This window comes from Schistocerca piceifrons, chromosome 3 (assembly GCF_021461385.2).
Source record: "Schistocerca piceifrons isolate TAMUIC-IGC-003096 chromosome 3, iqSchPice1.1, whole genome shotgun sequence".
NCBI lineage: Eukaryota > Metazoa > Arthropoda > Insecta > Orthoptera > Acrididae > Schistocerca > Schistocerca piceifrons.
In genome coordinates, this window is record NC_060140.1 from 681,512,292 (window position 1) to 681,526,015 (window position 13,724).

At 42.5% G+C, this 13,724-nt stretch overlaps 1 pseudogene; it reads left to right on the forward strand.

Moving 5' to 3' along the window:
• Positions 1–12,871: 12,871 nt before the first annotated feature.
• On the forward strand, positions 12,872–12,989 carry LOC124790284 (annotated as a pseudogene).
• Positions 12,990–13,724: the final 735 nt, after the last annotated feature.

Here is a 13,724-nt window from a genome sequence, read left to right on the forward strand (position 1 = left end):
GGCCAGCTGCACAGGTTCCTCGGCTGAGATCCACGACACGAACGGCCCAATCGATGTGGTCCCAAAGATTCTCGATTGGGTTTTAATTCGTGGAGCCTGGTGACCAGGGGACTGCGATAAACTCATCCCGGTGCTCTTCAAACCATAGACATAGATTGTGAGCTGAGTGACACGTTGCATCATCCTTCTAATAGATGCCATCGCGCTGAGGAAAAACAGATCGCATGTAGAGGTGTACTCGGTCCCCACCGATAGTCACATACTTATCATACTCTACTGTGCCTTCCAGAAGCGCCAAGAAAATGCCGAGAAAACATTTCCCACACCATAATGCTCCCTCATGGTTCAGGCTGTTTGTTTTAGACGTTTCACGCTGTACATGCTAACGGCCATCTGCCAGATGGAGCATAAAACGTGACTCATCTGAAAAGGCACCAGGCGCCACTCAGTGGATGTCCAGTTGTGGTACTGGTGTGCAAATTCCAGCCTACCTTACCGATCAACAGCACTCATCATGGGTGCATGAAGCGGATGCTTGCTGCAGAGGCCCATATGTAGCGACGTTCGTTCAATGATCATTGAGACTATACTGTTGGTAGCACCTTGGTTCATCTGGACTGTCAGTTGCTCATCAGTTTCATATCTATTGGTCTCCACACATGTCTGCAGCCGTCATTCATCACTCTTACTTATGGGCCGTGGTGCAGCACAGTTACCTCGGCACTGATTTCAGATAGCGCCATTTTATCTTACACAGTATACTTTAACCATGGTGGCAGACAAACCGTTTACAGACTTAGCTGTTTCGGAAATTGTTGCACCCTTTGCCCAAAGGCCAACGATCATGTTCTTTTGGACGTCAGATAAATCGTTCCGTTTCCACATTACGACAATGACTACCTCCAGACACACTTTATACAACCTACACTGCTAGTGCTGTCACGTGGCATCTGTGAGTGGTTATCGCACGTTTACGTCGAACAGAAGCGGTAATCATATTAATGTGGCTGGACAGTGTGTATGGTAAGCATCCCATACCGGCACTGGTGCTCCAGAAGATGATGGACAAGCGTAGTGTAGGCAGTCTTTGTGGTAGACATGTTGTTTCTTCTAAGTGTTCTGTCAACAAAACATAGTCTTTGGTTCACATCCTCCATCTATGTGATCGATCAAATTTCAGTTGTTTATAATTGCAATCCCAACGTATTTACGTGCACTGTCAGCCTTTACATTTGTGTCATTTATCGTGTACTGAAATTTACCAGATTCCTGTTAGTGCTCATGTGGATTACTTCACACTTTTTATTGTTTAGAGTCAAATGCTAGTTTTCACACCATTCAGATACCTTGTCTAAACCATTTTGCAGTTAACGACTACGCGGGAAGAAGTAGTCAGGTCCATTTTATAGATTTTTCAGGGGAGCAATTTCACAGTTGGAACTCTTACAATTTTCTTGTGCAATTTATACACCTGTGTACGAGTTGCGTTTGTGTGAGTGTGTGTGTGTCTGTCATCTGTTTTTGACGAAAGCCTTGCTGGCTGAAAGCTTATTTGTGATAGTCTTTTTGTTGTGCCTATCTGCGACTCAGTATCTCCGCTAGATCGTGAGTAGCAACATTCCTTTTCATAATATTGTTACATTCCATCCTAGATTTTCCATTATATTAAATATTTTACGACAGGTTTCGTATGATGCTGAACAAGTAGAATGTGTCTCCTGAAACATCCTCTTGATAGTTAGTTCTTCAGGCAGATCCAGTTTCTGTGTTTTGTTCATGTAATAACTGGACCTGCCTTTAAAAGACATAATGTGAGTGCAGATGTTTTCTGTGTTTTCCTCATTTGTCAACTAAAGACATGCTTTGATTTTTTGAGGAATTCCTCATAGCTTCCAATCATTTCTTTGAAATCCTATGCTGTGATATAAAGGCCATCTGCAAACAGTCAGTTCTGTCACAGCTCTATCTCTCATTATTCATACGTCATAACGAAATGTAAAATCACGCAAAGTGGATACTATCTCATCTCTGCGGGGCCTTCGGCGTTGAATATTATCAGTAGCGGCCTGTCCTGTCAGGAGACAACTTTGCTCACTCCACTCCTTCAGTATGTTGACATTAGATATGAATTTAGACTTTTCTGCATCAGTTACCACATCAGTAGTAGTTGTAATGCTCTCCTGCCTCGTGTTACGTAGTTCTTAGTTGTTTAAGATACTTCAGACTGTCTATAACTATGTCTTTTTCTAGACTTACCACTGCTGCTTGACCGTGGACATCCCATTATCAATGAAAACACAGATCGCAACTGACTGTTACACGAAATTGAATTCCTCCTAAGAAACAAATCTCTGTGTGAGCATAAATCACGAACTTCAACAGTATAAAAGAAAAATTAACAATGACATTGACAATGTCAACAGTAAAACTTTCATAAAACGAGACAAAAGTCAATACAGCTCAGAAACCCACATCTTGCAGCACTGCGCTCCTTCTGTCCGTGTTTTAGATGATCCGTTTTTTCAGTGTACACCATATGTTTACCTGGCTATAACTCTAAGACTAAGGATATTACATTCAGGTAACTTGACGCAACTGTAAGTATGTCTTATGAACTACATAATGACACCTAAACCCATACTGTCACATTTGGACTTAACCCCTTCTTTCTGTGTAGCCTGTAACTGGTTCTGATGATCTGACGACTTTAGTAGACTGTAGGTAACACTAGATATCACTTCTGGTTTACTCAGTGACTTTCAGTCAGTTAGTAAGCAACTTTTTTTACAAATCACTTGTGAGAAACGGTGTCAAAAAATGGAAACAATTTAAGATACCCTGTCGATAGCAGCCATTACGTCGTGCGAATAAATAGCCTTAAAACTATTATCTGTATTTCTGTCGAAGCTGCAATGAGAAAAATCCATTATTTGTGGTGATCAAATTTGGACATGACGTCCATTATCAAACCATCGCCTTCATCGTAAGTATTGACACAATGAAGGCGATGGTTCGATAATCGACGTGATGTCCAAAACTAGTCACCTCAAGTAAATGATTTTTGTCACCATAACTTCGACAGAATTACAAATAATAGTGTTCATGAAAATAAGCTGCTGGCCCATTTCCCTACAACATGCTGGAGGTTCATAAATAAATAGCCTGTTGGGTTTCAGAAGAACGATACTTTTTCGAATCCATGCTGACAGTACGTTTTCTACGAGGTAATTCATAACGTTCGAACACAGTTTATGTTCCAAATCCTACACCAAATCGATGTCAGTGATATGGGTCTGTAATTCAGCGGACTGTTTCCGTTTGCTTTCTTGCATGTTGGTGTGATCTGTACAACTTTTCAGCTCTAAGGTACGCACTTCCCGTAAATTATGGCCATGTGGTTCGTGGGCGCGGAGATGGCGCATGATAGCTTCACATTTGTGTTGCATCACGTTCAGCTGAATTTGGTACACTAGATATCAACACGAGTTTACTATAACGGCGATCCGAAGGCCGTTCAGTAATAAATCGGTATGCCAATCAGGAAAAACCCCAGTGAGCAATGAGGCACTCACCCTGTAAGATATGTGATCAAATGGATAAAACATATGAACTGTCTTCTCAAGCACAGGGTGTTAAACAGACATTCTATATTGATATTAGTTTGGCCTTGTAAGGCAGCTACTATTAGGTGCGGATCATAACAAATTAATTAGAAAAGCTGCTGTCACGTAACTAGAATGCATGAATTAATAAAAGTGAAAGTTTTGGATCTATTCGAGAAAGACAAAACAGCTGTTCCCTTTTTCATTCTACATATAATTTATTAACTGTTATTTCAGGGGTCAAGTGATACACAACGATCATGTTCAATTACTTCCAACACTCAATAACAAGATATTTAAGTCTTGGACATATTGAATTGGCAATTATTAAATCGTTAGTTCTACAAATGAAAATGTTATCACAGGCAAGAATGATCAAAAATTTTCATCTGTTGAATTTACTTCTACCATATCGTAGCTGGTCAATGCACTAAGTTGGTGGAGAATAAATTTACCTTTTAAGCCAAATGAAAAAACTCTCATGTTCCCAATGTGAGGGTAGGATAGTATCCTAGCTTTTGATATCAAAAATGGTTCAAATTGCTCTGAGCACTATGGGACTTAACATCTTAGGTCATCAGTCCCCTAGAACTTAGAACTACTTAAACCTAACTAACCTAAGGACATCACACACATCTATGCCCGAGGCAGGATTCGAACCTGCGACCATAGCAGTCCCGCGGTTCCGGACTGCAGCGCCTAGAACCGCACGGCCACCGCGGCCGGCGCTTTTGATATCAATGGTCAAAGCGTACGCAGGTTGGAGTGAGCAAAATCTCGACTCAACATTTACTGTGGCCTAATGTGCGATGGTACTTTACCAATCGAGATCTGAAACGTCGTTGTCTCCGTGCTGGATCTGAAACGCTAATTCCTTACTCTGGCCTTCACTGAATTCACCCAGTCTCAACTTTCCTGCGTTCCGTAGAGCGTTTATGTTCCCTAGTTGAAATAAAGGTTACTGCACACTCGATAAGGGTTGGAGTGACGTGCACAGTTTCATTTCCCGCAAAAATTCCCGCAGGAATAATTAACTACCTCTTTGCTATCTGTCGCCACGATACGTGAAGCATATTGGCCACACTTCGCAGATGCAACGCTCCCAACGCCCTCGCTATTTTCGACGCACTTGTGTAATCTGTCGCATGATGAGAGAGATCTAGAAATTTTTGGTTCTCAAAATGCTTTTATATAATGGAGATCTCCCCACCATGTCGCATTTGCCTCGCCCAGTATGGCTTCAGCCAACCGCCGTCTCGTTAGAGACGAATTTTCATTTTTCTTGCCGGGTCGCCGCTAGCCCTGTTAAACTCGTGCAGCCACTTACCCTCGGTCCTGGCCATATTTACGTTAAAAGGAATAATGTATTGCTCTGGCCTTATCCCTTTCTGCACTGAAGCTCGGCGTTATCTTGTTTAGTGGCGTTTTCCAATGCCATTAACCACCTGCTCAGTTCATCTCCAAAATGCGTTTCACTTTAGCTTATTTATTTATGCATGCCCCTGTCCTTATATTGGAAGACATTGTTTTGTTAGTTTTCAGTACATGAGATTACTGCGGAGTGAGCGCTTGTGTTTCTTTACTCAGTACTCGGTCGTTTCGCTTCCGCCGGCCTAAACATATACTGTAGATCAACAAGGCGAACCGGCATAGAAAATCGATGCTGAAATTTGCTTGCACGACCAAAAGCAATAGAAGTCGAACGATTCTTACAAGAAGAGGTGAAAATCCCATGGTCTACATCATCGGCATACATTTATCCATTGTGAACAGTATAGTCTATGCGAAGATCGTCAAAGATGCAACGTGGAAACGGAGCCGGCCGGGGTAGCCGAGCGGTTCTAGGCGCTACAGTCTGGAACTGCGCGACCGCTGCAGCCGCAAGTTCGAATCCTGCCTCGGGCATGGATGTGTGTGCTGTCCTTAGGTTAGTTAGTTTTAAGTAGTTCTAAGTTCTAGGGGACTGATGACCTCAGATGTTAAGTCCCATAGTGCTCAGAGCCATTTGAACCATTTTTTTTGTAACGGATCCATTGGAAATCAAAATAAGGCTTCCACTTATGCCACGCTGATGACAATGTGGGTGTTGTGAATGTCGATCATGGTGGTTTGGGATGTGTCACACACACATCCATGCCCGAGGCAGCATTCGAACCTGCGACCGTAGCGTCGCGCGGTTCCAGACTGAAGCGCCTAGAAGCGCTCGACCACTCCGGCCGGCAGGAAATCATCCCCATCTTTCTTAGTTGCTAAGATCACTATATTTTTGGCGGTGATTTTAACTGTATGCTCCACTCCAGAGACTAGGTCGCACACTTTTCCACTACTCATAAACTTCAGATATCCGTGTGAGACTGCATCTCATCAATATTTGGGAGAAAGCGGAAGGTGTCCGCCCCAGACACAGACTTCGTACTAATCATTCGATTAGTCATCTTGATAGCATCTGTGTCTCACATGATCTTGCGCTGGGAGTGTTGGGTGCTGAACGGTGGCCATTTGCCTTCTCCGATCACAGTGCCTTCATATTTATTTATTTATTTATACGTCAAGTTCCATAGGACCAAATTGAGGAGAGATCTCCAAGGTCATGGAACATATCAGTACATTAAATCATAACATAAAAGTAATAACAGATAAAATAAAATGTATATGAACCTAAAAAAATGTCAAGCCATTAAGTTTAAGTACACGCAATATAACATAAGAATCAGCTTAAGTTTTCAAGGAACTTCACAACGGAATAGAAGGAGTGACCCACGAGGAAACTCTTCAGTTCCGACTTGAAAGCGCGTGGATTACTGCTAAGATTTTTGAATTCTTGTGGTAGCTTATGAAACTGGATGCAGCAGTATACTGCACACCTTTCTGCGCAAGATTGGACTTCTGCCGAGTATTAACTGAATAAAAGCTGCTTATTCTTGGGAATAAGCTGATATTGTTAACAAGAAACGACAGTAAAGAATATATGTATTGAGAGACCAATGTCACCCAGACTAGTGAACAGGGGTCAACAAGAGGTTCGCGAACTTACACCACTTACTGCCCGAACAACGCGTTTCTGAGCCAAAAAAATCATTTTAGAATGGAACAGTTACCCCAAAATATGATACCACACGACATAAGCGAATGAAAATAAGCAAAGTAGACTAATTTTAGTGTCGAACAATCACTTACTTCCGACACCGTTCGAACAGTAAAAATGGCAGCGTTAAGTCTTTGAACAAGATCCTGAACGTGGGCTTTCCACGACAGCTTACTATGTATCTGCACACCTAGAAATCTGAAGTGTTCAGGTTCACTAATCATATGCCCATTCTGTGAAATTAAAACGTCAGGTTTAATTGAATTGTGTGTTAGAAATTGTAAAAACTGAGTCTTACTGTGATTTAGCATTAGTTTATTTTCTACAAGCCATGAACTTATGTCATGAACTGCACTATTTGAAACTGAGCCAATGTTGCACACAAGATACTTTATTACCAAGCTAGTGTCATCATCAAACAAAGATGTTTTAGAGTTACCTATAATACCAGAGGGGAATATCATTTATATGAATAAGGAACAGGAGTGGCCCCAGCACTGATCCCTGGGGCACCTCCCATTTGACTGTACCCTGCTCAGACCCCACATCACAGCCATTCTCAACACTGTAAATAATGACCTTTTGCTGTCTTTTGTTAAAGTAATAGGTGAACCAATTGTGAGCTACTCCCCATATTCCATAATGGCCCAACTTCTGGAGCAATATTTTGTGATCAGCACAATCAAACGCTTAGTTAAATAAATTAAAAAAATGCCTAGCTTTCGAAACCTTTTGTTTAACCCATCCAGTACTTCACAGAGAAAAGAGAATACAGCATTTTCGATTTTTAAACGACTTCTAAAGCCGAACTGTACGTTTGATAGCAAATTATGTGATATAAAATGATCAATTATCCTTACATATGCAGCGTTTTCAATAACTTTAGCAAATACTGATGGCATGCAGATAGGTCTAAAATTGTCTACAGTATCTCTTTCTCCATTTTTATAAAGCGGCTTTACTACTGAGTACTTAAATCGTTCAGGAAACGGATCATTCCTAAAAGAAAAATTACAAATATGGCTAAGTACAGGGCTAACATGTGCAGTACAGTAATTTAATATTCTACTAGGCACTCCATCATACTCATCAGAGCCCTTAGTCTCCAGTGATTTAATTATTGACTCAAACTCCCCCTTGCCTGTATCACAGACGAGTTTCAGACATCAATCTCGGACGGAAATGCATTTGCCAAGAGAGTTATATGATTCCCTGTAGAAACTATAGTTTTATGTAATTCACCAGAAATGCTCAGAAAATGATTGTTAAATAGTGTACATATGTCTGATTTATCAGTGACAGAAATATTTTTACTACTAACTGACTTTATATCGTCGACCCTCTGCTGCTGACAGACACTTCATTCACAGTTGACAATGTGGTTTTAATTTCATCCTGTGAATTAGCTATTCTATTTGCGTACCACATACTCTTTGCCTTCCTAATAACGCTTTTAAGCACCTTAAAATACTGTTTGTAATGGTCTACTGTAGCTTGATGGTGACTACTTCTAATATTTTATATAATTCCCGCTTTGTTCTACTTGATATACTCATCCCACTAGTCAGCCACCCAGGCTGCTTTTACTGCTAGTACCCGGATTGTAGAACGCTCTAATGGAAAGCAACTCTCAAAGAGCGTGGGAAATGTGTTAAGGAAAGCATTATTTTCATCATCTGTGTTATTGGCACTACAAACACCCTGCCACACTTGTTCCTTGATGAGTTTTAAAAAAAACTCTCTATTGGCATTGGATTAAATTTCCAACATAGTTTGTAATTATATGTGACATTTGTTTGTACAAAAGCCTTTTAATGTTAAAATTTGTGCATCATAGTCTGAAAGGCCATTCACACTTTTAATAACAGAATGCCCATCTAGTAATGGAGAATGAATAAAGATATTGTCTATGAGTGTGCTACTCTTCCCCTGCACCCTAGTTGGATAAAACAGTCTGCATCAGATCATATGCATTTAGGAGATCTACCAACATCCTTTTTCTTGCACAGTCATATATAAGATTAATACTGAAGTCACCACATATAATTAATTTCCGGTACTTTCTACAAAGTGAATCAAGAACCCTCTCTAGCTTGAGCAGAAATGCTTTGAAGTCAGAGTCAGGGGACCTATAAACAACAAAAATTAGAAGTTTGGTTTCACTAAATTCAACCTCCCTGCACAACATTCAAATATCTTTTGGGTGCAATGCCGTGGTACATCTATGGACTCAAATGGAATACTGCTTTTTACGTACGTGGCCCACCCCGCTAGGAACTCCTTGAAAAACAGCCAGCTAATCTGTATCCTGGTAAAGGAAGCCTCTGAATTGTCAAATTATTTAGTTGTGCTACGATATACCAATGATTTCACAGTCAACTTCTATTAGCAGTTCACTAGATTTATCTCTAATACCTCTTATATTTTGATGAAATATGCTAATTCCTTCTTTATTTGGAAACATGACGTGCTCTGAAGGTGACTGCTTAGTTAGAGAGACTCACTTTTAGCAGATATACCTATCAGCTGACCTCAACCTAAAAAAAGGTGCAGCTCTAACAGCAACTACGACAGGAATTTTTCCATGAGTGACCCCACCACCACCACCCACTATACTGTCACTTATAAGCTTTTCCAGCCTCCCCTTCCCATACCTATTGAAATGCAGACCATGCTCAGTCAATCTCCAGCAACAACGTATATGGTGCATCCGTGGTATGTGGAAGAGAATGTGTCACACAGCATGCCGTCAGATTATTGCCACCGCGTTGGCGAACTGCGAAACATGTCTTCCACAATTACCTTGACGTTGGCATGGAGAACAGAATGTGCAAAACCAGCGTTCGGGGTACCAATACGATGTGGAAAGGACATCACAGCATGGGATCGTCATAGTTTGCACTTTTATTATACGATGCTTAGCGAACACACTGAGGACGCGCTAGATAAGGGTGCACTTAACAAGTCACTGCCGCTCGAATTCTATCGGGCTTTCCAGTTTACAATGTTAAATTCGAACTATAAGATCGTTGCCTGGCTCCTGTCAGTGTGCATAAAGGATGCCCTACCACTAATCCTTTCAACGGCGCAAACGACTCAAGGAGGAGAGTCCAGCACGCAAACAGCCACTGGTGAATGTAGGGATTTGATAGCTCTCACCATATCCTGTCGCCTTTGAGCTGCTGTGATCCCAATGGACTTCGACTACGCTTTTGACAGAGTACGCCATAAGTGTCTTATGTCATTTGTAGCCTGCATGGGCTTCCCATCTGACTTCCTTGAAGTGATTTTGCGCCCATTACGTGGAGCATCATCCCATGTACAGGTAAATGGACGTACGGTGGAACCCTTGCCAATCTGGCGTTCGGGTCGACAAGGACGCCCACTTCCCACGATTTTTTTCACGACCATACTGGAACCGCTCATAGACGAGCTGAAACGCAGACTTTCAGGGGTTACGTTGAGGGACCACACCCTCCGCTGCAGGGCCTATCCCGACGGCCTTCTACTGCTGGTCTCATCAAGTGATGAGGTGCGCTCCTTGCTTGAATGGATTAATCGTTATGGACTGGTGATGAGAATCCACATGAATGTAGCCAAGTTGGTGGCGATGCATATCGGGAGGCGCCTCCAGGAGGACTGCGTACCGCCCCTCCCACAGGTGGATGTGATCAGATATTTGAGCATTATATTTACACAAGATGTGCGTCGCACAGCTACCATGAACTATAGACCACTACGGCAGGTGAAACACACAGAAGTCCATCAGAACTTGTTTCGACGAATGGGCCTCCTAAAGTGTGTCCAGTATCTTAATCTTCATGTAGCGGGCAAATTGATACACATGGCTCAGATTCTCCCACTACCGACAGTGATAGCACACGTATTACAAGTGGGATTACGTTATTACCTTACTGCTGGAGTCCTTTTTAAAGTCTGCTACGACGCCCTCATGCGCCCTCTGCTTGAAGGTGGATTAGAACTTACAAATATACAAGCGACTGCAGCAGCCTTATATTTGTGCACAATGGCGAAACTGTGAACCTGTTAACATATTTCACTTAAGGGCACTCTGTTGGAGGAAATGATGTTTGCATGCATCCTGTCCCTCCCTTTTCCACATATCGTCATTCATACTGGAATATAGCTATGTAAACCCTGATTTGCCCACCACTCGACCTCCGAAGGCGAGGGAAATCTATCGTTTGATGCTGAGGTACATTCCTCGCAATGTGATTGAGACTAAAAACCTGGCTACACTATGCCATGTGGTGTGGAGAGCAGGGTTGACGGATACCGCCCTCTGTCCACAGTGCCGCCTCCTGGAAAGTGATATACACCGTTTCACACGTGGAACAGCGTTTTGGCGTATGGGTGTTGGTACAGAACATCCTCACCTGTTAGCATTGCGCCCCGCCTCACACGATTAACCCCCGGCTCCTCCTAAGCAAAGAGGATTGTAACTTGCCGACAGTGGAGACTCACGCTATCACATTGTTTAAAGGTGTGTTCATTTACTGCATGAAGACATACAATTTACTGTAGAGATGGAGAATTATGGTTGCTTGCCGTTATTAGATGTACAGACCTGTATCTGCAAGCTACTACTTGCCACCATCTGGCACAAACGATGGACGTTCTAAGGATCTTAATCCATCGAGCTCGTACCGATATTATGTCCCATGAAAAAGGTCTCCCTGGCGCTGACGCAGTACAGGTGGGTTCGGCATAAAGTACGACCATAATACACCTTCGTGGTCGAGTTCAGAGACACTCGGTAAAAGTTATTTGACACTTATTTCCTGGCTGTAATGGAAAGGTGCAGTATATAACAGCTAGACTTGACAAATTAGGTACTGAAAACGTACAGGAATAGTATGTATTGTAGTTAGAAGGCATTCTTAGACAGTGATGACCGGACTCTAAGCTCATAATTTGCTTGTGTTGCCTTTGTTAATATTTTTGCGTGGTTATTCCACTGTTCGGTTGTAGAACTGTACATGTAAAACGAAGTCTGTTCAATATGCCCAGTGTTCCGGGAGTACGTTCTAGCATAAATTTATATTTTCCAATTAGCATCCCTGCAAGAACATTGACCCAACTCAAAATTGCCGTACTTGAGAAAATTCGACTTTAACAATTAATTCTATAAAACTTATACTGAAATAGTTTAAGCTTGCTTCCTTTAAATTGCAAGTAAGTATTGTTGGCAGTAAATTCCATTATATTTTTCGTGCACGTTGGGGTACCGTTTTTAGATTTGTGTCACTTTTCTTGCTGGGATGCGAACGGGTGAAAGAATTTGAACCCTTGAGGGAAAGGCCACATCTTCGTTGCCAGCTATCCAGGTCAGGTACTCGTGGCAATACTGTCATTATTTCTCGTTTCACCGCTTCCATTGCTGAATTACATCTGACTTTGTTCCTTTTCTGTTACCACTTCCTCCAAAATCTTTACTGGGCTGCGCGACAGGCTATCATTAAAGTTGACGGCAGCAGTATTAAAGCTTAACAGCTTTACCCATCGTCGCAGCCATTGAAGCAGTAAATTGGATCTTTCTTCGCTCGTGAAATTCAGGCCCCATTAGTCAAAAGTAGGGCTTTCTCTGCATGCTTCCTGGTTAGTGAAATCAAAAATGCCCAAGACGGTGTTCATGCTGAGTGACAGACGGAAAAGATACGTGATACTTGATGCTGCCTCATTAACAAAAATATTAGCTCTACTTTATTCGGAACAGGGAAATGCAGAACACGTACTATTCGTGATACGTTTGTTACTGTATCAACAGACGAGGGAGTGATGAGATGTTTATAGGCTGCACTGAATACTTAAGTTAAAGGGTACCTCTACTCGGGAATTGAGCTCGCATACCTCTCTCTTGCAGCATCTGTTCTTGCCTGATAAGGCGAGAAATCAGTCAGCTAGCAGTCGCCGGCAAAGAGAGAGCAGCAAAAGTCATGTAATAGAATTTGTGACATTTCACAAGTTCCTAACCAGGAGCGTATTACATAGTTTCATCAGTGGGCTTTTTTAGTCTGGTTTTTCAATATCTGCGTGTTAATTTAATACTTAATAGACACTGTTCTCGCGGTTTCGTTTGTGTCAGAAAGTAAACCGATTTTTGTGACATATTAGAACTTCCTAATCAGGAGACAATAATTTAGTCTCACCTGTATGCATTGGTGCCAACGGCCTTGCCGCAGTGGTAACACCCGTTCCCGTCAGATCACCGAAGTTAAGCACTGTCGGGCTGATCTAGCACTTGAAGGGGTGACTGTCTAGTCGGCTGAGTGCTGTTGGCAATTGGCGTGCACTCAGCCCTTGTGAGGCAAACTGAGGAGCTACTTGATTGAGACGTAGCGGGTCTGGTCTCGGAAACTGACATACGGCGGTGTGCTGACCACATGCCCCTCCATATCCGCATCCAACGACGCCTCTGAGTGAGGATGACACGGCGGCCGGTCGGTACCGCTGCGCCTTCATGGCCTATTCGGGAGGAGTTTAGGAAGAGAGTTTTGTGTGAACTGGTAGTTTAGTTTTTGAATACCCACATGTTAATCAAACTTATTAGACATAGTTCTTCCGTTTTCGTCAGTGTCTGCAGTAAAGTTCTGCCATCTGTCGATAGTCCTTGTAAGTAGTATAGTGTCTTTAAAATGCATAGGGATAGTGATTGATGTGTGTAGATATGAGCCAAGTTGGTTACATTTCGCTCTCAGCTCCAGGCTGCGTTGGTTTCGGTTACACAGCTTGGGGCTGCAGTGGATGTGCATCACTCTTATGTGCTGGCTGTAAGGATCCAAAGGACGTTCTGCATGACCCACGAGTCTGCTGATTGGTCTGCACTGGTAGCAAACCCAGTTACTGTGCACATTGAGGTTGATCCCTCACATGTGGTCGAGTGGGAGGTTTCCTCAGGTAATGGCAGGCTGCTAAAGACTACCCAGGAAGGGGGGGGGGGACATAAGGCCTCCCCAGTCAGTCTGACAAACAGGTTCCAGTTGCAGGCTGTGGCAGACACTGTCTCTCAGCCGTAT